Raw genomic sequence first — 26,007 nt, 5'->3', positions numbered from 1 at the left:
CTAAAGCCACAACAAAGTAGGAAAACCAATTTACTAAACAATACAGTATTTAAATTCAAACAAGACAACAAGCATAAGTTAACAACAAAAAGGTTTTTTTCAAAATAACTGACACAAATCTCTATACATTAAAAATCCATCACTCTAAATTCACCTTTTGCAGATTGGTGAGGTCACAGCTAAGGTATTTCTATTGTATTTGCTCAAAGCTAAAAGATTTTAACTAGAAAGCAACATTCCTTTTTACCACATCTCAAATTTAAATTTAACAATTGACAGTGTTAATTACAATAGTAACCATTATATTTTTCCACTATACAGTAACCGCTGAACGTATGCAGCCTTAAGGTGGAGTTTACACATTTACCTTTACAGAATCACCTCAGTGCTTTCAAGCCCTTTACAGAATCACCTCAGTGCTTTCAAGATTTCCTGGTTCCTGGTTAGCTGAGTATTACCTGAGTATTCCTCTGTTGACAGATTTAAAACCATTCTCTCTTCATTACAGTCTGCCGCTCTCGCCTTTGCAGCAGCCCTCTCCCACACCATATCTCCTGCAAACCTTTGCCCCCCCATCCCTTTTGCAGTTGGCTTTCCCCCAATTCCTCTTGCAGCCGCCTTCTCTCCCAACCCATTTTGCATTTTCTGCCCCACCGCTCTTTTCAACCTCCTTCTCCTACCATTTTGGAGCCTCCTTCTTCCCCTATCTGTGGCCTCTTTCTCCATCAAATACAGGCATTGGCTCATTGCCTAATGTGAATCCTCCTAAGAAGCTGACGTAGGTGAGTAATAAAAGCCTTTGACATCCCTAGCCATCTCTGACATTGGCTCTCTGACATTTGCAGGTACTTACTCCATTTGTGGTATTTTAAATTATGCACCAATTCTTGGCATCTTAATGGTTTTTGGTTGCCCCCATCTTGAAATGCCTGAGGCTCTGCTGGAACACTTCTTTGTTTTTCTGGCCATTGTTTAACTGCTTTGTGTCAGTGGCTTGAGGGAGGAGTGACAGAAATGTCAGTGTCGCACGTACCTGTGACATTGGACCACTGTCAGTCTGAAGACGCTGGCTGAATGGTAATTCCAGATTGGCGTTGGCATGTCATTGGCTTGTTTAACTATATTCCTGGCAGCCAGATGGCATTCATTGTAGTACTGTTGGGTTTTCAATGAGTTTTGTTGATGGGAATTCCTAGAGACATGGTTCTCCACCCATACTTCAATCAACAAACATATAGAATTGGACCACATATACAAACACATACAGATCAAAACCGGAAATGACAGTACTCACAATAACAGACCGGACAGTATAAATTCCAAGCGGAGTAGACTAACATCGCTTCATCGGAGGCTCCACTGATGATGTTACCTAGCATGGTGGTGAAACGTCTGAACAAAAACAAGCCAGCTCGGCGAGCAAGTCAATAACCACATCCACAACCGGAGCTACAGTTCTTTGCCAAAACTTTAAATGGGTTTTATTAGCCAAATTTGAAGTGAGAATCCCTAATCCCAAAGATATCAGACAGTTTGCTCTGGTGTAGGACAAAAATATCGTGACAACTCTTCAGGAACCTCCTGCAGAAACATGTTCAGTGGTTGCCCATGGATGAATGGAAACCCTTACGGATGACAAATACACTTGGTTAATCTGATCCCGCCTGGTTTCCACATGTGAATTCAAGATGCCCCGGGGAACTGATGCCATCACAACGAAGGTGACATAGTTGCTGGCTCTGTTGGACAATCCATCAGTCATTCGTATGACCAAGCATTTGTAGACTGCCAATAAGCAGGTTCTGATCATCTTCAGTAGAGCTCTGGAAAGATCTGGAGTCAAAAAAAAGTTAAGGATGGTAGAGATTTTGGCAATCACTGCTAATGCAGAGCCATAATGTCCAGCAGGAAGTAGGTCTTCTTGGTTGTTACTGAGGTTTACCACAACCTGATGTGGCAACCTGAGCCTGCTAAGACAATGTTGTTTGAATATTTCAACAAAACTAATTGTCTGACCGATCACCCTGTGTCATCAGTAGTGCCTCCTGAGAGCTACATCTAGTTGCATCCACCTGCTGCTGCCCTCCCAGTTTCTCTCCTTTCTGATCCTGCACATTCTTGTTGAGCTACAGGTCTCTGAACAACAGGCTGTTGCTATTGCTGGTGCTACTTCTGGTTATATTGATCCTCATCCAAGATCCAATTTAAAATAGCCATAGCAGCAATCTGCTAACTCCTATATAATCATAGAATTTCTATAGTGTGGGAGTAGACATTTCAGCCCATCGAGTCCACACTACCTCTGCAAAGAGCATCCCATCCAGATCCACCCCCTACCCTAGCCCTGTAATCCTGCATTTTCCGTGGCTACTCCACCTAATCTGCATATCCCTTGACACTATGGGCAATGTAGCATGGCCACTCCGTCTAACCTTACATGTCTTTGGACTGTGGGAGTAAACCAGAGCACCTGGAGGAAACTCATGCAGACATGGGGAGAATGTGCAAACAGTCGCCAAGGGTGGAATCAATCCCAGGTCCCTGGTGCTGTATGGCAGCAGTGCTAACCGCTGAGCCACCGTGCCACCCCATTGATTGAATAAACATTCAAATTGTAAAGTTATCTTTCAGCATTCGTACAATGAAGAAATCCTTTCCGACGAGCAGGTATGGAAGCAGTTATCAGTTCTGAGTATTTGCCGAGGTACCCCATGACATTTTTTTCAGCCTCTCAATTGTCCTTGTGGTCTTCACTGAGAGTTTCAGGAAGCATTTGAAGCTTAGAATTTACCAATGCATTTAAAAGTATGTGAAAAACATTAATCAGTTATATAAGTTAATAGGGAGCCTCCCTCTCCTGAAGAGATTGCAAGCAAGCATTACAACACACTCCAGTTAAACCTGGTTAAATCTGCTTGGTTCCCAACACTGACATTTTTACTGGTTTTAACCAAAATAGAAGGACTGAACTAATTGTAAATGTAATTATCCAATGATGGAAAATCATATTAGAAATTCTGCAGCATGTGATGTATATGGGTAATTTACAGAGCCTCAGTAATCACAAGTATAAGTTAATAATTTGACCTATCATGCTATTATCCCATCTCCATTACCATACTCACTTTTACTAAGGCACTTAAAATGGACCTCGTCATTCCCACTTCAACTTCAGTTTAGTTATTCAATGCCTTTCTAATCTTTAGGACAGCATAAAACAACATAAGGGATGTAATTGTGAATACATAATGCAGATTTTGTGACATGCTTGCATGTATATTTTATTCAGTATATTCTGAGTAAGTCCTATTCTGCTGTCTGTCTTAAGCAGTCATTTATTATATCAATTTACCTGTTGCTTTGCTCCAATAAATTACTTTCCCCTCATTATGTTATGCCCAATGCTTCATATCAATCTTAGTGAAAAGGTAGGTTATAGCCTGAGCGGGCCTATTCAGGGATGTGAGCCATGAAACCCTGTGAGGAACTGAGATTCTACCATGTTATGCTATACAGTGGGAGGGTGTAAATTAGTTTCTTGAATTTGCTTTGAATTTTTGTCTACAATGTCTTACCATCAAATGATGGATTGAGATTGTGATATCAAGAAATAGCTGAAGGCTATTCAGGCATTCAGGCAATAGTACTGAAGATTTGTGCCCCAGGATAGCTGCACGATAGCCAAGCTGTACCAGTGTAGTTACAACACTGACATTGATCTGGAAATGTGGAAAGTTGCCCAGATATGTCCTTTCTACAAAAAGCAATTTTTGTTAGATGGCCACTTACCATTTCCTCAGCTTACCCTTGATCATCAGCAAAGAGATGGAGGGGATCGCAATCAGTCCTATCCAGCAGCATTTGTTTAGCAATAGCCTTTGAAATGATGCTGAGTTCAGGTTCTGCCAGGGGCACTCAGCTCCAGACCTCATTACAGCCTTGGTTCAATCATTGACAAAAGAGCTAAACTACAGAGATGAAGTGAGCGTGACTGCACTCAAGCAGCATTTAACCAAACATGCGATCAAGAAGGTCAAACTAAATTGGAGCCAGTGGATATCAGAGGGCAAGCTTCCTGTCGTATCCTAGGCCTAACCATTTTCATCAGTGATCTTGCATCCATCAGAAGATCAGAAGTGGGAATGTAAAATAATCAGTGAACAATATTCCGCACCATTCAGTCACTTTAGATATAGAAACAGTCCATGTGTAGCAAGAGATAACACAGTATGAAGAAGGTTCCTGACCCAAAATATCAACTTTCCTGTTCCTCTGATGCTGCCTGGCTTGCTGTGTTTATCCAGCTCCACACTGTTGTCTCTGACTCCAGCATCTGCAGTTCTTGATAACTCCATGTATGGCAAGACCTGGACAATACCCAGGCATAAGCTGATAAGTGTCAAGAACAAATGTCCCACACAAATGCCAGATAATGACCATCTCCAGCAAAAGACAGAGCCTTACTCACCATTGCTCTTTGACATTCAATGGCATTACTGTTGCTGAATTGACACCTATCAACATCTTGTGAGTTAACATTAACCAGAAACTGAACTGAACTGAACGAACCATATAAGTCATATAGCTGCAACAGCAGTTCAGAGGCTGGGATCTCTGCAGTGATTCACTCACCTCCTGATTCCATCACCTACTAGACACAAGTCAGGAGTGTGATGGATTACTGTCTACTTTCCTGATCAATTGCAGCTCTAAAAACAGTTAACAAACTTGACGCCATCCAGAACCAGATATGTTGTTGATATCAAGCTATGGTTGGTCTGCTTTCATTCCCGTTCTCATTCCATTTTTAGCATGGTCTTGGGGGGATTTCTTTTCAAAATGGGTCTGTGGTGCACGTCAGACTGGTCCTGTGAGTGTCTGCATGTTCAGCCTGTGAAGGATATGCTTTCTGGACTTGGCCAGCTGGGTCATTTGTGGTGCTACTAAACTAGTTTAGTGATAGACATTGAGTTTCTCACTCAGAATTCACTGTGTGGCTTTGATACCATCTATGATTATCCAAGTGGTGTTCAACATGAATGATTACTGAATCATCAGCTGAGAGACAGTGTAACTTATAATCAGCTAGAGGTCTCCTTGGCTATTTTTGATCCAACGTCACAAGAGTTCACGGAAACTGGAGTCACCTCCATGGAGGGGGTATCTAATTCCAATGTTTTTTTGCATCCAACAGGATCATCATGCATTGAGACAGAATGCATTGAGACAGAATGCATTGACCCACCACCCCATAGCTGAAGAATCCATGTTTGTTCATGTTGCTACATTCAAATCCACCTCGGTGTAATGTTGAAGATTCTACTCATCATATTATTCAGAACTGGTTCTGTCAAGTATGATTACAAATGCCCGCTCTGATGAAAAATCATCTAGACTTGAAAAGTTAGATTGCCGTTTCCGTGGATGCTGCCTGACCAGCTGTGATTTCCAGCATTTGTTGTTTTCAGTACAAATTCCAGCAACTGCTCCTGCATTATGATTACAGACAGAATAGATGGTGAGCCTTTAAGTGGATTAAGCTGCAGGGATCATTTGATGGTATCAACAATTCAATAACCTCTGTCTCCTTACTAGGTAACTTGGAGAATGCAGATGGAGTGCTGAAACTTGCTGAGGTTAGTGCACTAATCATATGAATAATGGTCCAGACCTCACCCCATGTCCAAAACTTTGCTTGAAGCAATTTCTTGCCCAAGATTCTTTCTCGGTGTCAGAGGAAAATAAAATCTCACGGAAAAGCTGAATTCATTGTTGGTGATGGTACCTTTTTAGGAAACTGGAAGGTTTGCTTCACCAAAAGGAAATGCAAATTAGTTGAAAAAATGCATTATGTTTAATTTTAAGTACTTTTTATACTTCACAATTAATAGAAATAATAGATTTTTATCTCACAAAAGAATAAACAAAACCATATTTAAATTTTCAATAAACTAATTACCCAAAAATTATCTCAGCATTAACACTGCCATATGCATACTGTCGTCACTGCAGTTCACAAAGGCAACTTGCCTCCCCCAGATCCAACTTACACTAAACTTGCATCACATTCAGCTTATCATCCTTCTCCAACCCTTCCAGTTTATGTAAGCAGTCTTCACCCTCTCCTTCTCCCTCCCCATAATGGTTAGCAACATTAAAGCAGATGGACTAGGAGGTAATTTACTGGTATCGATTGGCTAACTGAATGGTAGTAAACAGAGGTTAGGCATAAATTGGTAGTTCTTGCTTTAGTAGGCTGTGACTAATGGGCTATTGCAAGAGTCGGTATTTTGACCGTAGCTGTTAATAATATATATTAATGAGTTGGATGTGGAACCATGTGTAATATTTCCAAATTTGCAGATGATACAAAGGTAAACAGGAATGTGTACTGTGAGGAAGATGTAAAGTTGCTTCAAGAGGATTTGAGATAACAAGGTGTAGAGCTGGATGAACACAGTAGGCCAAGCAGCATCAGAGGAGCAGGAAGGCTGACATTTCAGGCCTAGATCCTTCTTCCTGCTCCTCTGATGCTGCTTGGCCTGCTGTGTTCATCCAGCTCTACATCTTGTTATCTCAGATTCTCCAGCATCTGCAGTTCCTACTATCAAGAGGATTTGAGCAGGTTTAGTGATTGGGCAAGAACGTGACTAATGGAATATAATGCAGAAAATGTCAGGTTATCCACTTTGATAGGAGGAACAGATGTACATATTATTTCTTAAATAGTAACAGGTTGGAAAGTGTAGATAAACAAAGGGATCTAGGTGTCCTCTTAATAAGTGTCATAAGGCTAAGGTGCAGGTTCAGCAAGCTATTCGGAAAGCTAATGGAATGTTAATCTTTATTGCAAAGAGGAGTAGTGAAGTCTTGCTTCAATTGTACAGGAACTTGGTTAGACTGCACCTGGATTGGAGTGCGGAGTTTTGGTTTCTTTATCTTGGGGAAAGGTATTATTACCATAGAGGGAGTGCAGTTAAGATCCACCAGACTTATTTCTGGGAAGATAGAACTGACCTAAGGAGAGAGATTGGGCAAACCACGTTTGTATTTTCTATAGTTTTGAAGAATGAGAGGTGATCTCATTGAGATTTACAAAATACTTAAAGGGATAGACTGGCAAGATGTTTCTCCTTGTTGGGAATCTAAAACCAGGAGGCAGAATTTAAAAATAAGGGGGACGCCATTTAGGAACAAAATGAAGACATATAGTTTTTGCACAAATGGCTGTGAATCTTTGGAATTCTCTACCCAAGAGGGCTGTGGAAACCCAGTTTTTAAGTGTATTTGAAATAGAGATTAGTAGATTACTGATTGTCAGTGACATAAAGGGTTATGGGAAACAGATTATCACCAGCCATCATTGTATCAAATGGTGGAGCAATCTCAAAGAATTGAATGACCTACTTCTGTCCCTATGTTGCGATTTCAACATCCATCATTTTGCTGAAATTTGACAGCAGGCTGATCAGGTGATAACAGGCAGGATTGGATTTGTGATAACAAAGTGTGGAGCTGAAGGAACACAGCAGGCCAGGCAGCATAGAGGAACAGGAAAACTGACTCTTTGGGTCGGGCCCTTCCTCAGAAAAAAAATTAGAAAAAAAAGGATTGGATTTGTTGTGCTTTTTATACACTGGACCTACCCGGACAATTTTCCATGTTGTTGGGTAGATGCCAGTGTTATAACTATACTGGTACAGCTTAGTGAGAAGCTCAGGTAGTTCTGGAGCAAATGTTTTCAGCAGTACTGCCTGGATCCTTTCAGGGTTCATAGCCTTTGCTGTATCCAATGTACACAACTATTTCTTCACAATACTTGGAGTGAATTGAAAGGCTGAAAACTAGTTTAATTAATGGTCAGGATCACAACAGGAAGTGAAAATGGATTATGTGCAACGTATTTTTTGGCTGATGGTGTTTGCAACTACATTTCCTTTTTGCTCACATGTAGGGCTGTGTTAACATTTAAAATGGAGGTGTTCTTGAAAAAGCCTCTTCGCTTGATTGTTTGTTTGTCCACCAAACTCACTACTGCAGAGCTTTTATCTGATCCGACTGTTGGTAGCATTTCATAACTGTTTTTCTATACATGTGCTATGGTGCTATTTTTCTGGCCCTATTTTGTAGCATCACCAGCTTGGCAGCTTTTTTTTTCGTTATGACTGATACTGCTCCTGCCACAGTTTCCAATTTTTTATTTCAAAAATCTACTTTATTCATAAAAAAATTAAATACATACCTAGTGACCAACACAGCTCAGCTCTGTATAGTAGCATATGAAGGAACAAACATTGGAGTTTGACTGTATCCAGCAAACAAACCAAAGGGATTTGTTACTTGTACAAGATTATATTTACATACATTTGAGGCATCAGGAGGGTCTGATAACTGAATGGACCCCCATGTAACATTGGCAGAAAGACCTTAAGACGGTGGTGTTTCCCTACTGTGCCTTGGCGCCAGCTACACATGGTCCAGGACCTTGGATTGTGCAAATCTGCAACACTAATTCATGGTCAACTCCTTGCTCTGGAAGACCTGCACTCACTATTGAACCAAGCCCCTGGCTTGATAGTAATGGTGAAATAGGTGCAGTTTGTATCAATTCTTTGACTACTCTGCCTGTTTTGGTTAGTTTGACATTCATTAAGCCAAAAAGATTGGAGTTTAAAAGAACATTCAGTGAACTTTCTTCTTCATAACAAAACAAACCTGCTCAAAGTTGTTGAAAATAGAATTTGGACAGCAATCGTCATTTAACTATTGGGATTGTACATACTGAAGGCGGACCATTCGGATATTGCCAGCAAAATCTGGTTGCAGGAGGGCCAGCTGTGATATTGTGTCGTTCTGTAATTCAAATAAGGAAAATTAATGGACCCTTCGAGGAGGGATCACTGGACCCGAAACGTTAACTCTGATTTCTCTCTACACGTGCTGCCAGGCCTGCTGGGCTTTTCCAGCAATTTCTGTTTTTGTCATGACATCTTGCAGCGCTTTTGGCAAAGCTAGTTCAGCACGAAGGAGACGGCCCACGGTACAGGAGAATTTGTGTTTATTTTTAGATTTGACTCTTTTCTCGGCCGCCAGCAGCTCGGATTTGCTGCTACGTCGGCTTTACGGTCTTTGGATTTGGTTTGGCTGCTTTGGAAGGTGAGCTGCGATTAAGTGAGCGCTGACGATGGATCTCCCATCAGAGTGCGTGTCGCGGCATTGGAACGTTGTGTTGTTATTGACAGTGTCTCAGCGTTCTGAATTGGAACGTCGTGTCTGGCAGTCTGCGGGCATTGGCTGAAATCCAGGCCTGAGCTGCTTCTCTGCTGCACCTACGCTCTGCGCCTTATGGTGTTACGTTTGTTTTAAATTTCCTCAATGTTTTTAATTTGCCTTTTTCACTCTCCCATATTCAGACGGAAAAAGGTATGTGCGTTATAACCCTGTAAAGGATGTTTTGTTTGGTTGCTGTGGCAAGTTGTGCGCGTGTTGATTTTTTCCCCCCCACTATGACAAAGGAAGACCGTCTTTAACTGATGCAATCCCCTTTCTTCCGGACTCGGACTCTCTCTCTCACGCTGGATTGCTTCAAGCCAATTCTTAAATTCCGTGATCTGCCACAGAGCAGAACTACCACGTGCTTCAGTGCGCCGGTCAAGTATAAAATTTCTCGCTCAGAAGCAGCAGGTTATAAAATTACATCCTGTTGATTGTTTTGAGAGGCTGGAGATAATCGACTACAGCGAGGTACACTTCAGCAGACTGAATTATCCTTTAGCTGTTTTAAATTGTTGTTTTGAATGGTGGGTGGGTGAAAGCACGTAGCACTTTGGGGCTGCTTTGACTGTGTCATTTCTTTGCAGGTGTTGATCGGCTTTTGCTGGTTTCCGGATGTTTTAATGTTATTGAAGACAAATACTTTCCGCTGCGTTCATGTGTGTTAAAACATTCTTTTTTCTTTTACAATTTGTTGAAGTGCTGCACATTCTAGGAATTAGTGAATCGTTACCGTCGTATTTAGAATAACAAAAGGGATATTTCTCCCCATAGTCCAGTATTTTGGGTTTAATCAACATCACGTAAACATATCGTCACGTTGGTGTTGTACGCTGCTGTTTCTGGGTCTTTTGTTGAGTGCGTGCTTGGCGGTTCCTATCTGAGTCTTGTACCTATAGTTTAATATTTGTGTAGAATTGAAAATAAATGAAACCATAATAGTGTACAAATAAGGGAGGAATTGATGCAGTTGTCTACGTACCATTGATAATTTATGTGATAAGGCAATGAAGTCTTAAAATAACTTACTTAAAACTTGTTCTTGCGACGTGAGCTGATACTATGCATTCTTGATTGCATTTAGTGATTGTCCGTTACTTGCTCAATCTTCTGCATATCTTGTGACGATGGTGCTCCCAAAATAGGATTGGGTGATAAGTTTTAGGACCGTGATTCAGCAAAGATGAAACTATTTGGGAACTGTTTGTATCTTGAAATGTTGTCTGACCTGCAGGCAATGTTGGAGTTGATGGGGATTCTTTGCTGACCTTGTCCTTTGTATTAGAGATTGTAGCATTGGTGGCGAACCAAGTACAGTGATTTGTAAAGGTATGTACCCTGTATTGCAGTCACAGTGCAACAGCCTTCCACATGAAGACCAACAGCTGCAAAGCAAGTAGCTGGATGCCAATCAATTGAACTGTCCTGGTCCTTCATCTTGAGTGATGCATATCAAAAATGATCCCATACAAATATTTTGTGCCCAGAAAAAGCAAAGAAGAGGTTTAATGTTGCAATGATGAAAAATATTGGCCTGTTGCCAAGGCTACCTCCTTTTATCTGTGCAGGTTCCAACAGAGTCAACCAAATTCATTTTAATAGTTCTGAAGGAGAGTCATATTGGACTAAATCCTGTTTCTCTCTCCACAGATTCTGTCTCCACTTAAATATCAGTTCACCTGCAGTAAAACCTTCATTTATTCCCCTTTAACTCAGTTACTTTGGTATTGTTTTTGCTTATCTCTAAGCCTTCCCATTTCTCAAAATGTAACTCAGCCAAATTCCTACTGTTTTACTCTGTACCAGTCCCACTTGTTCACCTGCTCCTGTCACTGATCTGTAGTGGCTATCTAATATCACAAATTTGTTTTTAATTTTATGTACATTGCATAGTTAAAATAGTTCTTGTTCCTCTGACTTATAAATATTCTTATTCCTTTGTTTAGTTTGACTTTTACTCTCTTTTTCATGAGTGTTTTCATATTTCTACAGTTTCTAGTTGGTCCAGCACTAGTAATGACAAATTCAGCCAAAGTGTGATGATACTATGGCTTTAAGAGGTGTAGTTTATCCTGTTTCTTTATATGAAGAAATGATGAGACATATGTACAGAGAGGTCTGCTCAAAGCCAATCGAGTAAACAACTTGTGAGGCCTTGGGGATTTTTTACAAGTTGGAACAATAGAAGCAACCTGAATGGGTGTGGTCAGGCTCCCACACAAACAGGATTTTTACTTTTAGCTTTCTGTAGTTGCTGGGGACTTGAAGCTGGGTGTGAAAGCAGTTACTCCTCTTTCTGTTACAGCTAAAAGCTAGGGTTCTCTTCCTGCTGCTAGATTTGATTTATGAAACAATCTGTTTTACTGAATTTGTCTTTGCCTAGGGTGTGTTTATGGGATGTTACTATATTGGAACAGTTACTTAGCAGTAGTCGATATAGCTATTACTTTGTTAGGCATTTCAATAAAGCTATAGTTAAGCCAATGCTTTTAAAATACAGAAGAAATAAAAGTAATATAACTGTTTTTATATTACAAAGTGTTTTTCTTAACATTGAGTAGTTTGACCAATTGAATTGCATCTGGAACACAGTGCCTTCCACTTACCTTTTAAAATGAGAAAAAGTGAGGGTCTTCACTATCTTTTTAATGTATTTTGAGAGGGTTTGGTCTGGTCCATAAGAAAAGTCACTTCATGACTGCCCGGTGTCATCTGTTGCCCAATATCAGTGATTTGGCAGTGAATGTTAGGACCCATCTCTTACAGCTGATCACCATATGAAATTTTTACTCCCAACACTGTTTTTGTTACAACTTGACAACCGAATAGTTCATTTGAGTCCTTTTTGTAATAGATATTCTTCTGAAGAATGGTCATTGGACTCGAAACATTAAGTCTGTTTGCTCTCCATAGATGCTGCCTGACCTTCTGAGTTTCTCCAGTACTTTGTGTTTTTCTTTCAGATTTCCAGCATCCAGAATTCTTTGTTTTACTTATGATAATCTTGCTAGTTCCTTTGCATGCAAAGTGATTAGCTAGGTGTGCATTTGGCTCATGCGGGGAAGAAACATTCCTAAATCTCCTGTCTAACTGATTCATTTCAGATCTTTGCCTCTACCAATGTACCTGGAAATCCCCTCGTGCTCTTAGCTCCTGTAAGAGAGAGTGTTTCTTCTTCATTCTAAATTAAACTTTCTCTAGTTTCCAGTTATGCTCCTTAGCTGACTAATTTAAATTTGAGTTCTGAATTTGTATTTTTTAAACTTGGTTTCTGAAGAAATTTATTCAGTTTTTATGTACCTTAATAGGTGTATGTTTATGCATCTATAAAGCCGTTCTATGATTAAGAATGCACACAGTCACATATTTAACAAAGACAGTGCATATTTAGGTGTAATTGAACACTTTGTTTACATTCCATACTTGTGGGGCCACTGTTTCTTAGTTCTCCTGCAATCACTGTAATTGGTATTGCATCAAGTCTGCCTGCATTGAAAGTGCTGAGTTGAGGGACCAGGGGAACATTTGTGTTATTATTCATTGCAAGGCCAGCATTTATTGCCCAACTCTTAATTGCCAGAGGCCAGTTAAGAGTCCAGTACATTGCTGTCGTCCTGGAGTCATATGTAGGCCAGACCAGTGAAGGATGGAAGATTTCCCTTCCTAAAAGGCATAAGTGAATGACATGGGTTTTTTAGCATTTGATTGTTTTCATTTGGCCAACTATATAACAGTTTTTTTTTTGTAATTCCAGATTTTTACTGAATTAATTTGCCATGGTCTGATACTGGAGTATTAGTTCAATGACATTACCACTATGCCACTAAGTCCCTTAAACTTCTGGTTGAAAGCAAAATTTTGGGAACAGTGGGAAAAGGGTTGGTGTTAAATAGTTATCAGGCCATAGAAAAGGACCGCTCAGTCTATCAGTTCATGCAGTCATCCAATCCTGCACACTGGTGATTTCCTTCTAGCACTCCTAGGTAATATGTGGATTGCTGTGCTGAAAGGCTAGTTCTTTTTAGTAGATCTCTGAGCATGACTCCCAAAAGCTGTGGTTATCACTCAGCAGTCTGAGTTTTGAAGGGTCACTGGGCCCGAAACACAAATTCTGATTTCTCTCCACAGAGGCTGCCAGACCTGCTGAGTTTTTACAGCAATTTCTATCTTTGTTTATGATTTCCAGCATCTGTAGTTCTTTTGTTCTTTTTTGAAACCATGTGTCTGAATTTTAAAATTGATCCATTGCTTGACAGGGAGCAATTTTGTGTGTATGTGTGTGTGTGGTGTGCAAAATGTATAGTATTTACACTGGAACGTAGAAAGTAGGACCAAGATCAGGCCCATTGAGCCTGCTTTGTTGTTCAGTGTGATCATTGCTGATCCTCCATCTCAGCACTACAATGCATTGTGGAGCTGGAGTGCTAGTTAGTGGCACTGCAGTACATTTGTGAGGCTGAGCGTTACATGAATGTTTCTAGATGTCGTCATCCTGCCTTGAGGAAATTGTCAGGGAAGCAATGGGCGACCATCATTCAGAAGAAGGAACGGGGCAGTCAGTCCTTAGAGGGCAAGAACAGTTTTTCTCTGGAAAATGGTGGGAGTGATGGTTCCTCTGGGGAGTGCAGCCAGAACCAAGCTGCACAAGGCAGAAGAAGGCTGAGGAAGAGCTATAACGATAGGAGTCTCCATGGTGAAGAGTACATGTAGGCATTTCTGCAGCTGCAGATATGATACCAGGACAGTATGTTGCCTCACTGGGGATAAAGTCAAGGATGTCAATGAAAGGCTGCAGGGGAAGTGTGGACAATCATAGATTATGGTTTGCATTGGTATCAATGACATAGGTAGAAAGAAGATTGAGGACCTGCAACAAGAATGTAGAAAACTAGGTAGCAGATTGAGAAGCAGGGGCCCGAAGTTGTGATCACTGGATTACTCCTGGTGCCATTGTGCTAGTGAGTATACGAATAGGTGGCTAGAGTAGACGAATGTGTGGCTGAACAGTTGGTGACAGTTGAGACTGCTAACGCTCTTGGTGGGGGTTTAAACTAATTTAGCAGGTCAGTGGGATATGGAGTGGAGCTACACTAAGAGATGATGCACAGACAAATGTGTAGGGAAGGCCACGTCAGTCTGGTAGGCAGAGGTACATAGTCAAGTTAAGACTTCAGGGGGCTCAGCAAGGTTAGATGGCATTTATTTTAATGTAAGAAGCCTTATGAGTAAAACATATGAGTTGGGGGTGCTGATTGATACATGGGGATGAGATATGATTGCTATCATGGAGACATTGTTGAGAGAGGGGCAGGACTGATAGCTGAATAATCCTGGGTAAAGAACCATCACGCAAGATAAGGAGGGGTGTAAAAGAGGAAGATGGTGTTGCAGTATTGATGCGATAAGGAGGACCAACATTCTAGAAAGCTCTTCAATTGAGGCCATATGGGTGGAACCTAAAAACAAAAAAGGGGAAATCACATTATTGGGAGTACTATAGATCTCCAAACAGTCAGAGAGATAAAAGGGCAGATTTTTAGGCAAATTTCAAAGTATTGTATAAGTATAGGGTAGTAATAGGGGATTTCAACTTCTCCATTACTAACTGAGATAGACAAAATGTAAAAGGTTTAGAGAGGATGGAATTCTTAATTTACTCACGAGCTTTTTAAGCCAACACAAAGAAAGTGCTACAAGAGACAGAGCAGTGCTGGACTTAATTTTGGGGAACAAAGCCAGGCAGGCAATGGAAGAGTCAGTGGGCAACATTTTGGTGATGGTGACCGTAACAAAGTGAGATTTGAGGAAGTCGTAGAAAAGTTCAAAGATGGACAAGAAATAAAGGTTTTGGGTTGTTGAAAGGGTGGTTTTAAAATAAGACGGGGTCTGGTCGAGATAGACACATCACAGCAGTGAGAGTCTTAAAAATGAAGTAATGAAAATGCAGGGACAATGTATTCCTGTAAAGATGAAGACCTAAACTTTGGGAGAACCCTGCGTATTGAAAAATGTACAGGATTTAATGAAGGAAAAAAGGGAAGCTTATGGTAGATATTGAGAAGCCCTAGAGGTGCATAGAAAGTCCCAGTAGGTTACCTCCATTAGGAAAATGAAGCATGGACACGAAAAACACTGGCAGGTAAAATTAAAAAAATCTAAAGGTGTTTTCTATGTTAGAAGGATAACGAGACAAAGGATGATCCCCTTTAGGGCCCTAAGGACAATTTGTGTTTGGAGCTGTAAGACTTGGGTGAAGTTTTAAATGAGCACTTTACATCTGTATTCATGATAGAGAAACACTGTGTAGATTTAGAAATCAGATAAGAGGACTGTGAAATACTGGAATAAACTACAATTGAGAGGAAAGACATATTAGTAGTTTTGGATGAATTTGCATTGAATTTGAATTAGCTTTATTGTCACATGCACTCAGATGAGTGCAGTAAAAATTTTGCAAAGTCACCACTTTACGGCACCATCTTGGGTACAAGATACCTTAGTGCAGACACTTGAGCATTTGGTATAAACAGAAAAAAAAAATGAGTTCAGCATAAGAAGGGAAAATTTTTAAAAGGGAAAATTTTTAAAAAATACTGAATTTACAGTCCTTCCACCTAAGTCTGTGCCAGCACCTACGCTCCAGACGACACCCAGCTTCCAAAGCTCGACGCTTCACCTCCAGTCTGCAAAAGGTCTTGCCTCCCCACGATGGGCTTCCAGTCTGGGAGCCGCCACCTCCGTTCCCATCTGAGTAATTTTAAACAGTTTTCTTTAACAAAAAACACAAACAAAAGAGGGGGAAAATAAAAGAAACAGACAGAATGGATGAGCTCTGGCACAGGAGCCCACTCCACTGTCATGTTGGCCCTGGGATGATGTATCCCAGGCTGCTGTGGGAGGCAATGGAGAAGTTTTCACGGGCCCTAAAATTAATTTTCAAATCTGTCTGAACGTAGCCGAGGTGCCAAAGAACTGGAAAACGGCTAATGTGGTACCATTGTTCAAGAGGGTGGTAGGGATGCATTAAGGGACCATAGTCAGTGAGTCAAATGTCTGAGGTCAGGAAATTATTGGAAAAATTTCTTAGATACGGAATTACTACCCAGGTGAAGATTAATCAGGGTAGTCAGCATAACTTTGTTGGGGGAGATCATGTCTGGCAGGTTTATTTGAGGTTTTTGCAGAGATGGCTAGATGTCTGGATGACGGTAATGCAGTGATTGTAGTAAACGTGGACTTCAGTACGGAATTTGACAGGCCTTGCATGGGAGACTGGTCAAGAAGGTAAGAGCCAGGGCAATTTGGCAAATTAGATCTGAAGTTGGCCTGCTGACAATAGGCGTAGTATTGGTTGAAAGTTGTTTTTGTGATTGGAAGCCTATGAACAGTGGCATAGCACAGGGTTTGATGCGGTGTCTGTTGTTGTTTGCTGTGTACATTAATGATTTTGACTTGAATGTATGATGCTTGATCATAAGTTCACAAATGACAGAAAAATTTGGTGGTACGGTAAATAGCAATGAGGAAAACCTTAGATTACCTAACAAAATAGATGGGCAGAATAATGGCAAACGGCATTTAATCCCGAAAGATATTGCTTGTGAAATATTCTAAACGGATACTGCAACCAGTTTATTACTAATAAAACCCATTTATCCAAATGCTGTTACTGTATAAGACAAATAAAGGACTGTTGTTCCAACTTAATTTTATTAAAACATTTGCCAGGTTTAAAAAAAACAACTGTTACACAAATTAAGTTAATTTTTCCCAATTAGGCTGAGTGCTTGACAAACACATATACTACCTGTTGTGGTGAACTTCATCGGGCTGCTGGATCCAATTCACTGAGCATGTCTAGAGGGCACTCAGGGTCTTCTTCTTAGAATGAAGGTGGGTCGCATGTCACGTCCGTGCCAGACGAGTCTTTACTGAAGGAATGGTTGCCAGGTGTCCCTTCTTATCTTTCTGAGCCCTTCTAGAATGTTCTCTGACTTCAGCTGATGAGGTCACAGGACAGGGGTTACAGTGCCCATTGAGGTTAGGCCAGGTGATCATAGGTCTATCGATCCCCTTTCCAAGATATGATTACTTCATGATGCCAAGGGGTCTGGCTGAAACTGGGGAATGCACAAACATAACGTGTCTCCCTACTGTTCTGGCTGAGTACCTCTTAATGGCTTTTAGGTCATTATGACTGTTCCATTGTTCAAATACAATATATGTCTGAGCTGATCCTTTTTGGCTTTTGACCTGTGGTAACCTTGGCCTCTTTGCATTCTGTTGGGCCATGCTTTCAGAAGCTGTTTAGCCAATTTTCTGTTGGGCCTAGTTGCTTAGACTGTTGGCCACAAAAGTATGAGGTGATACATTTTGGGAGGATTAACAAGGAAAAGGAGTGTACAATGAATGGTAGGAACTTTGGAAGTACAGAAGATCAAAGAGATGTCAGCACTTATTTCCACAGATTCTTGAAGGCAGCAGGACAGGTGGACAAGGTGGTTAAAGAAGATATTTGGGATACTTGCCTTGTGAATACAGGGCTAGTCAACACAATTCCTCCTTGTGTGACAATACTCTGTTCCCAGGAATTGGCCTAGTGTACCTTCTCTGATCCCCTTTATGGCAAATATATCTTTTCTTGGGTGAGGAGACCAAAACTGCACCCAGAATTCCAGTTGTGGTCTCGCCAAAGAACTGTTTAGCTGCAAGAAAATATTCTTGACTCTGTACTCAAATCCCCTTGCAATGAAGGCCAACATCCCATTTGCTTTCCAACTGCTTGCTACATCTGCATGGTTACTTTGAGTGACTGGTGTACCAGGACCAAGGTTCCTTTTGTTTCTCAATCTATCACAAGTAAAATAATACTCTTCCTTTCTGTTTTTCCAATCAAAGTGAACAGCATACACTTACCATCTTATGCTGCATTTGTCATTAATTCGCTCACTCGCTCAACTTATCCAAATTACCATGAAGCTTCTTTGATTCCTTATTACTGAAAATGGTGGAAATACTCAGCAGGTAAGGCAGCATCTGTGCAAATACAAAGATAATGTTTCAGGTTAGACCTTTCCTCAGACAAATGAAAGAGGAACTTTCTGCTTGGCTTGTTGCCAGTGATGCATGTCAATCCGGTTGTCTAACCATGTTCGTCACTGAAGACACTTCCTCTTTCTGCTCCAATCAGGACAGCCTCACCCAATTCCTCACACACCTCTTACTGCCAACCTCTCGCAACTTGCACTTCACCTTCAATAGACTGAACACTTAAGTGTCTAAGCTGTTCCAGTACAACTACAACCTGTAGTCTACTTGGAAATGTGGAAAATTGCCCAGATCTGTCTTGCCCACACCCTGAAACAAGACAAATCCACACCAGTCAATTATTGCCCTATCAGTCAACTGTCAGTCATTGGCAAAGTGATGGAAAGGATCATCAGCAGTAATAACATCAGCAATAACAAGTTGATTGACATTCTGTTGGGTTAGCTCCTGACCTCATTACAGTGTTGATCCAAAAGTGCTGAACTACAAAAGTGAGCTGAGACTGATTGCCCTTGACATCAAGACCGTTTTTCGCTGAGTATGGTATATGGAACCCAGCAAAATTGGAGTCAGTGGACATTAGGAGAAAATTGCTGTTTGAAGTCATACCTAGCACAAGGCGGATTGTAGTTATAGCTGTTGGAGGACAGTCATCTTAGTCCCAAAATATCATTGCAGCAGTTCCTCAGGGTAGTGTCCAAGACTCGATCATCTTTAAACTGCTGCATCAATAATTTTCCTTCCATCAGATACTGAAGCAGGCCGTATGCATGAAGATCTGGATTTCGTCATCCAGACTGGACTGATAAGCAGCAACTAACATTTATTTCACACATGTGCCAAACATTGACTTGTTTTCTACAAGGGAGAATCTAACCATTGCCCCTTGACATCTAATGGCATTACAGTTGTTGCATACATCACTAACAATATCCTTGAGTTACTGTCAGGCAGATACTGACGTAGACCAGCCTTATAAATACTGTGCTATCAGAGGCATCTATTTTGCAGTGTTTTACTCATCGCCTGTCTCGCATATGTCTGTCTGAAATCTGCAAGACCTAAGCTAGGAGTGTGATGGAATATCCTCAATTACCCTGGATGAGTGCAACGCCTACAGTCAAGATGAGGCTGCCATCCTGAAAGTGCAACATCCTCCCACCCTGCTCCAAACTGACTTCTATGAGTTAGCCAATCCTCTATCCATGTTAATATACTACCCACAACAGCATGGGCCCACACATGATATCAAATCTGCTATGGAAATGCAAATTTATAATATCCACTGCTTCCTCTTTTTCTATCCTGCTTGTTACCACCTAAACAAAAAACTGTAATAAATTTTACCAAGCATGATTTATGCTTCATGCTGACTCTTCCTGATTGTATTCTGTGTTTCTAAATGTCCTGCTATTACATTGCTTATATTTTTCTAAACACATCTTAAGCTAACTGGCTTATAGTTACCTGTTTTTTGTCTTGTTCCCTTGTTGAATTAAAGATGTTACATTGGCAGTTTTCCAATCCTCTTGGACTTTTCCAGAAACCCAGTGTTGTTGGTACATTATTACCACTGCATTCACTTTCTCCGCAGGTATTTCCTTTAATATTGCAGGATGCAGTCCATCAGGTCCAGAAGACTTATTGGTCTTAAGCCCCATTATCTCCTTCATAATTTTTTCCCCCACTGATAGTTATTGTATTTATTTCCTGTCTTCTCCACTCCAGTTCCAAACAATTGGCCTGTTAAGGACAAGGACAGCAGAAGTTTAGGAACAGAAACCTGCAAGATCCTCTCCAAGACATTCACCATCCTGACTTGGGACTATATTGCCTTCCTTCAGAGATGCTGGGTCAAACTGCTGGATATGTTGTGCATGTCCGTACACCACAATGACTGCAGTAGTTCAAGATGGCTGTTCACTAATTGCCCGTGAGAAGTTGTTAGGGTTGGGCAATAAATGCTGACCTAGTAAAACCTGCATCCAGTGAATGAATATTTAATTATCTGCTTCACAGTGGAGCAGATCTGCACCTTGGACCTTCCGTTGATGGGACATAGATTCTGAGGCTGGAGCTCCTGGATCATGAAAGTGCGGGTCCTGATGAGGAAGCACTGATGGGACTATTACAATCATTGTCTTCATTCCTGTCACATCCAAAGGGTCCTGGCACAGCTGTTGTCATTTCTTTGCTTCACGGGGAGGGTGCATGTGGATGTTTTGGCATGAAAAAGGATCAGCAAGGGGGTGAGCCTGGGAGTGGCAGAACCATAAGTATGAGGGTCGGCAGAAAGAGGGTTGGTTAGGGAACTGCTTAGGCTGCTCTAATATGGCACAAATCAGTCATGCAGCCTGATGACATACCTGTGCGAAACAACTTCAAACCAAATCTTGGAATTGTAAACAAGATTGCAGACTAATTGAATGACATTGAAGTAAAGCAAAGTAAAACAAAGCAATGTTAAACAAGAACTTGCTGTATTACACATGTGCTCAGTTAAACACTACATTTACCATATCAGAACTGCTACCCCAGAAACCCTTTACACAACTTCAAGTACAACTTTAAATTCTTTCCTATTTCCATAATCTGCCAATAATCTCCACTATCTGCTCACCTCTCTCTTTTTCTCCCCTAAGGTTGAAGGAATTGATTTAATACTTAATGATTAAGGCTACTGCACCATTGTATGATTTTCACCACCTTTCATGTCGATTGAGAAATTTAGTTCCCAGTTCTGTTAATCTTGTAGCCATGTCTAATGGCTGCCATGCCAGATCCTTCATATTGAATTAATGTCTGCAATTTCTTATCTTCTGTGTGTTTGTATAAAAACACTCTCTGACCTGATATAAAAACACTCTCTAACTTGTCTTACAGCTGTCACATGACAGTCCCCTCATTCTTGGAAATCTGTCGAGTAAACTTGGGTTGCATTCTCCCTTCGATAAATATATCTTTCCATGCCTAAGGAGACCAGAACAGCACACAGTGTTTCTAAGTGTAATTTCACCATGGCCATGTATAAATGCAGTAAGGCTTCTTTACTGTTAGCCTCTATTACAACAGATTAGAATATAATGTATCATTTGTGTTCCTAATTTGTGTGCTAACCCTCAGTGATTTAAGTACAAGGAAGTCTAGGCCCTCTGCGAGCAACATTGGTTCATGTTCACTGTTTAAATAATTTTGTCTTTCCTACTAAGTGGATAACTTGATACTTTTGCATATTATTTTCCATCTTCCAACTTATTGCTTAGTCACTGCCTGTGTCCTTTTATAGCTTTTATATGTTTTCTTCACTACTTCCATTTCCCCCTGACTTTGTCAACTGCACTCAGTTCCTTCATCTAACCCATTGAAGTTTGTTAACAGTATATTAATTGTATACTGGTAGTAGCCATTAACTGGGGATTCACTTCTGTTCCTATAAATAGAATCAAACTGAATTTGTGGCAGTTGGGTAAGGAGGTGTGTGTAATGTAAATAAACTTCGGTGAAGAAGTCTAAAGATTGGCTTTATGTCTAACCTCCACCTACAGATTTTCTGAACCTAACCATTGTAGCAGATGATGGTAGCTTTAAAAGTAAAGGTTGGAAACTAAAAATTAGCTTTTTTTTTACATGAATCTAAAATGATGGTGGTTATTGTGGAAACGAGTAGCAAATCAACGAGAACTGAGTAGTATTTACCCTGCAGTATTCTCAGATTGTGAACTATGTATCCATTTTGTTTGTTATGGGTTTTGACTCTCCAAAAAGAGAAACAAGAGACAAACTTGGTGTTTGTTGCTTCATAGAAGTAAAACCAGTAGTATTTTGTGAAATGGATAGTGATGATGGTTTGAGACTTAGAGGTTCTGGGTGATATCTGGAAGAAAGATAATTTGTTAAATGCTTATGTGGCACTGTCAGAATTTGACAGATTTCAGAAAACAGATGGACATTCCAGAAAAGGTTGATCATGGATTCAGTAGATTTTCAACCGCTTATATATAATTCAATTTTGGGATCCCTGGGTGGTCAAGCTGGTTCATATGCAGAATACTGATTGTAATTGGTGTATGGTACTTGGAGTAGGAGACACTGTTGGATCAGGTGTCTCTGTATTAAAAATAGTCATTTCCCTCAGCTTTCGTTGCTCAGATAAGACTTTTCACGGCAACACAAACAATAGAGGACTCAATAATGCAAAAGTTTGAATTAATTCAGATACAAGTGTCAATATGATAACAGGTTGTAAATGTGAAGTCTAAATTTCATTTAAAGATCAAGGAAGTGCTTGTTAATTGTATATCAATTGTTTAATGTAGACAGGTTATAGGGATTGTGCTAGGGATTCTCTTGTCTTCCAATAAATGAGAACAGGTTGAAAGTCTGATTGTGGGCTTAGGTGCTACGTTTGTGATTGTATCTCTGTATATAAAAATATATTCAAATGCTGAATTCTTTGCTGCACATCCTGGTGTAGAGAAAGGGCCCAGTAATGAGTTTCATGGTACCCCACTTGTTATACTTGGCACAGTGGCTCAGTGGTTAGCATTGCTGCCTCACAGCGCCAGGGACCCAGGTTCAATTCCAGCCTGAGGCAACTGTGCAGACTCTACACAGACATTCTCCCTGTGTCTGTTTCCTCCGTGTGCTCCGGTTTCCTCCCGCAGTCCAAACGTGCAGGCTAGGTGGATTGGCCATGCTAAATTGCCCATAGTGTCCAGGGGTGTGCAGATTAGCCATGGGAAGTGCAGGCTTACGGGAATAGGGTAGGAAGATGGGTTTGTCTGGAACTATGTTTGGAGGGGCAATGCAGACTTGATGGGCTGAATGGTCTGCTTCTGCACTGTAGGGATTCTATGATCTCTTCATTCTTACTCCTGGTTTTGTATCCATTAACTAATCTTCAGCCCATGCTAATATATCACAAGTGCTAATACATTACCTGAAACCTATGAGCCCTGATTTAGTGTAATAGACTTTTTTTTTTGTGTGGCACCATATTGTGCTTTTAGAAAGTACACACACTTTACCAACTGGTTCCTCCTCATACACCCTACTAGCTACAACTGCTGACAAAATGAACTCTGTACAGTCATAACATTACATGTACATAATAGATTGTACCACGATTCAAACGTTTTCCCTATTGCTGCTATCAGGCTCATTGTATTCACTGTTCTGTCTCTCTCCTTTTTTTGAATACTGGCATTGCATCTGCTACTTACAAATCCGCAGGGACCATTCTGGGGTCTAGGAAAATCTGGAGGTTCAAAGTCAATGCATCCAATATCTCTAGTCACTTACTGAAAAAAAGGCAGTGGGAACAGAATGGAGGGAGCAGTGGGATAGAGTGAGCCAGCAGAGTGGATAACAGAGAACACAGTAGGAAGCACAGGTGATAAAAGTGGCGCAGAGACAGAAGAATATGGCAGAGGAGGAGTAGGTTCTATTGCCATCCCCTAGAAGCAACTTCAGGTTTGACATCACAAAAAAGCAGATACTTGTTTAAATGAAGGGCAATGAGGAGAGAGGTAGGGGAACGGGAGAGCTGCTTCAGAGTCGAGAACATGAAAGAGAGGCAGAGAAATCAATTATTGCAACTGTGGAAAATGAGACCCAGAGCTTGCGCATTGAAGGTAAAAATTGAAATTACCCAGAGGCTCGAGTGTAGTTTGCAGAAGGAGAGAAGCTAGCTGGCCATTTGAACAATTCGTCTTTGCTGATATTCCCGGAATTAGTTCATATAGAGCACCCTCTCTGTTTTGACACAACCAGCCAGGTCTGAGGGCTTCTTGGATGGAGGGTTGGAGAGGAGGTGGAATTAGCAGCTGCGCATGTGTTATGTTTCATTTTTAGCATCAGATCCTATCCCATCTGCAGCCCCTGCCACCCCCCACCCCCCCAAAAAAAAAACCATTTGGACAGCCCAATGATGACAGAACTGAATGTCACAATGCCATCATAGCCTGCAAATTCAGGCGTTATGACAGTGACATTGCTGCCTGAGTGAGAATGGCAAGCAGGTGAAAGTCCACTCATAGAAGAATGCAGCTCTTTTAAACCACAAACAGGACTACCCGCGCAGACCCATTGTTTCTGTCTGCTCCTGCCCTACAGAACTGATCCCCTCTTACCTTAACTCAAATTTTTTTCTCCCTTTTGTCCAGTCCCTTCCCATTTACATCTGCGTTTCATCTGACGCTTTGTCAGTTTCAGAATTTCCGGTTTGCAGGCACCAGCCACCTCCTGTTTACCATGGATGTTTAGTCCCTTTCCGGGTATCTCGATGATATCATCGGTGCTGCTTCCTTGTCTGGAATTGGAAAAGTCTATCAATTAAACTTCCAACTTCCACCTGGCTCTCAACTTCACCTTGTCCATCTCAGACTTCTCCCTTCCCTCCTCGACTTCTCTGTTTCCATTTCTGGTGATAGACTGACAATAATGCCCATTACAAACTAACCGACTCCCTCAGTTACCCTGACTAGACATTCTCACATTCTGCTTCCTGTAAAGACACAATTCTATTCTCCCAGTTCCTCCATCTCATTCGCATTTGTTCTGATGATGCCAACTTCAACAAGGGGCCTCTGAAATGTCCACCTTCTCCTCAACCAAGGGTTCCCCTGCATCATAGTTGATTGGGCCCTCAGCTGTGTCTGACTCATCTCTTGCACTTCAGCCCTCACCTCCCCCTCTCTCTCTTCCCACAAAAGCGACAGGGTACCCCTTTTCTTCGCCTGCCATCCCACCAGCATCCACATCCAGAAGATCATTGGCTGCCATTTCTGCCACCTTCAGCAGGATGCCTCCACCAGACACCCATTTCTTCCACTGCCACTTCAACACACCACCCTGATCCCTGGCCCGTCTCTGTCTCAGGCTTGATGCAGTGCTCCATTGAAGCTTAGCGCAAGCTGGAAGAACAGCACCTCATTTTCCACTTGGGAAGTTTACAGCCTTCTGGACTTAATATTGAGTTCAGCAATTTTAGGGCTTGAAGACTTTCCCATGCTTTCCCCACCCCCAAACACCAGGCTTTATTATCACATAGTCTGCTCTTGCACACAACCCATTTTTAGCCACTTGCAGACCCCATTAGTAGCTTTCATTCTCCTAGGATGACTGTTATCCATTCCTTTGTCTGTCCAACCGTTTTCTCTCTCTTTGGGCTCTATCTCCACCTATTGTTTGCCCCTTACCCCCTCCTCCCACCCTATCTTGTGCATAAAGAAACAATATTTTCTTAGCTTTCATCAGTTCTGAAGGGTTATTGTACCCACAATGTTAGCTCTGATTTGTCTTCGCAGATGCTGCTAGACTTGGTTTTTCAGCAATTTCTGTTTTTGTTTGTGAATTCAACTCTGGGGTTGGTTTCACCATTAAAAGCAAAATAGCTCACCAGCTCAGTGATTTCCCCCTGCGAGATAAAAAAACACCTCATGACCCTTGTGTTCACCCCAGACCAGAAGCAGTACGCTGGGGTTCGAATGCTTCGTCACCCAGAGAACGTTATTTTGATTCAGTAAGTTTCTGTTCATTTTTAATAACTTGCTGTCAACTGTATTTTTGCTACAGTGCCCCATCAGGGACAGGTTAACCTGATCATAGTTTTGTTTAAAACAGCAGCAACAGTACATTACAGTCATCAATGTGCGTGCCCTGCCCGAGAAGCAATGAATAAGGCCA

At 41.2% G+C, this 26,007-nt stretch overlaps 1 protein-coding gene across 12 annotated transcripts in view; it reads left to right on the top strand.

Moving 5' to 3' along the window:
- The window catches only part of si:dkeyp-120h9.1 (Y+L amino acid transporter 2-like), a 158,675-nt gene that overhangs the window by 49,545 nt on the left and 83,123 nt on the right, over positions 1–26,007 (top strand). For 3 of the 12 annotated variants that reach the window (XM_020513238.2, XM_048610095.1, XM_048610105.1), the window contains exon 1: positions 9,539–9,744. The exons of 3 other annotated variants lie outside the window; for them this stretch is intronic. The gene's annotated coding sequence lies outside the window, so the exon portion shown is untranslated. Of the gene's footprint in view, positions 1–5,595; positions 5,637–9,060; positions 9,157–9,281; positions 9,424–9,538; positions 9,745–9,783; positions 9,801–26,007 lie in introns of those variants that run through there. 6 more of the 12 variants (XM_048610143.1, XM_048610112.1, XM_048610169.1 and 3 more) reach the window with 4 other exon arrangements.

This window comes from Rhincodon typus, chromosome 2, assembly GCF_021869965.1.
Source record: "Rhincodon typus isolate 14 chromosome 2, sRhiTyp1.1, whole genome shotgun sequence".
NCBI classification, from domain to species: domain Eukaryota; kingdom Metazoa; phylum Chordata; class Chondrichthyes; order Orectolobiformes; family Rhincodontidae; genus Rhincodon; species Rhincodon typus.
This window is presented reverse-complemented; position numbering and strand designations above follow the sequence as displayed.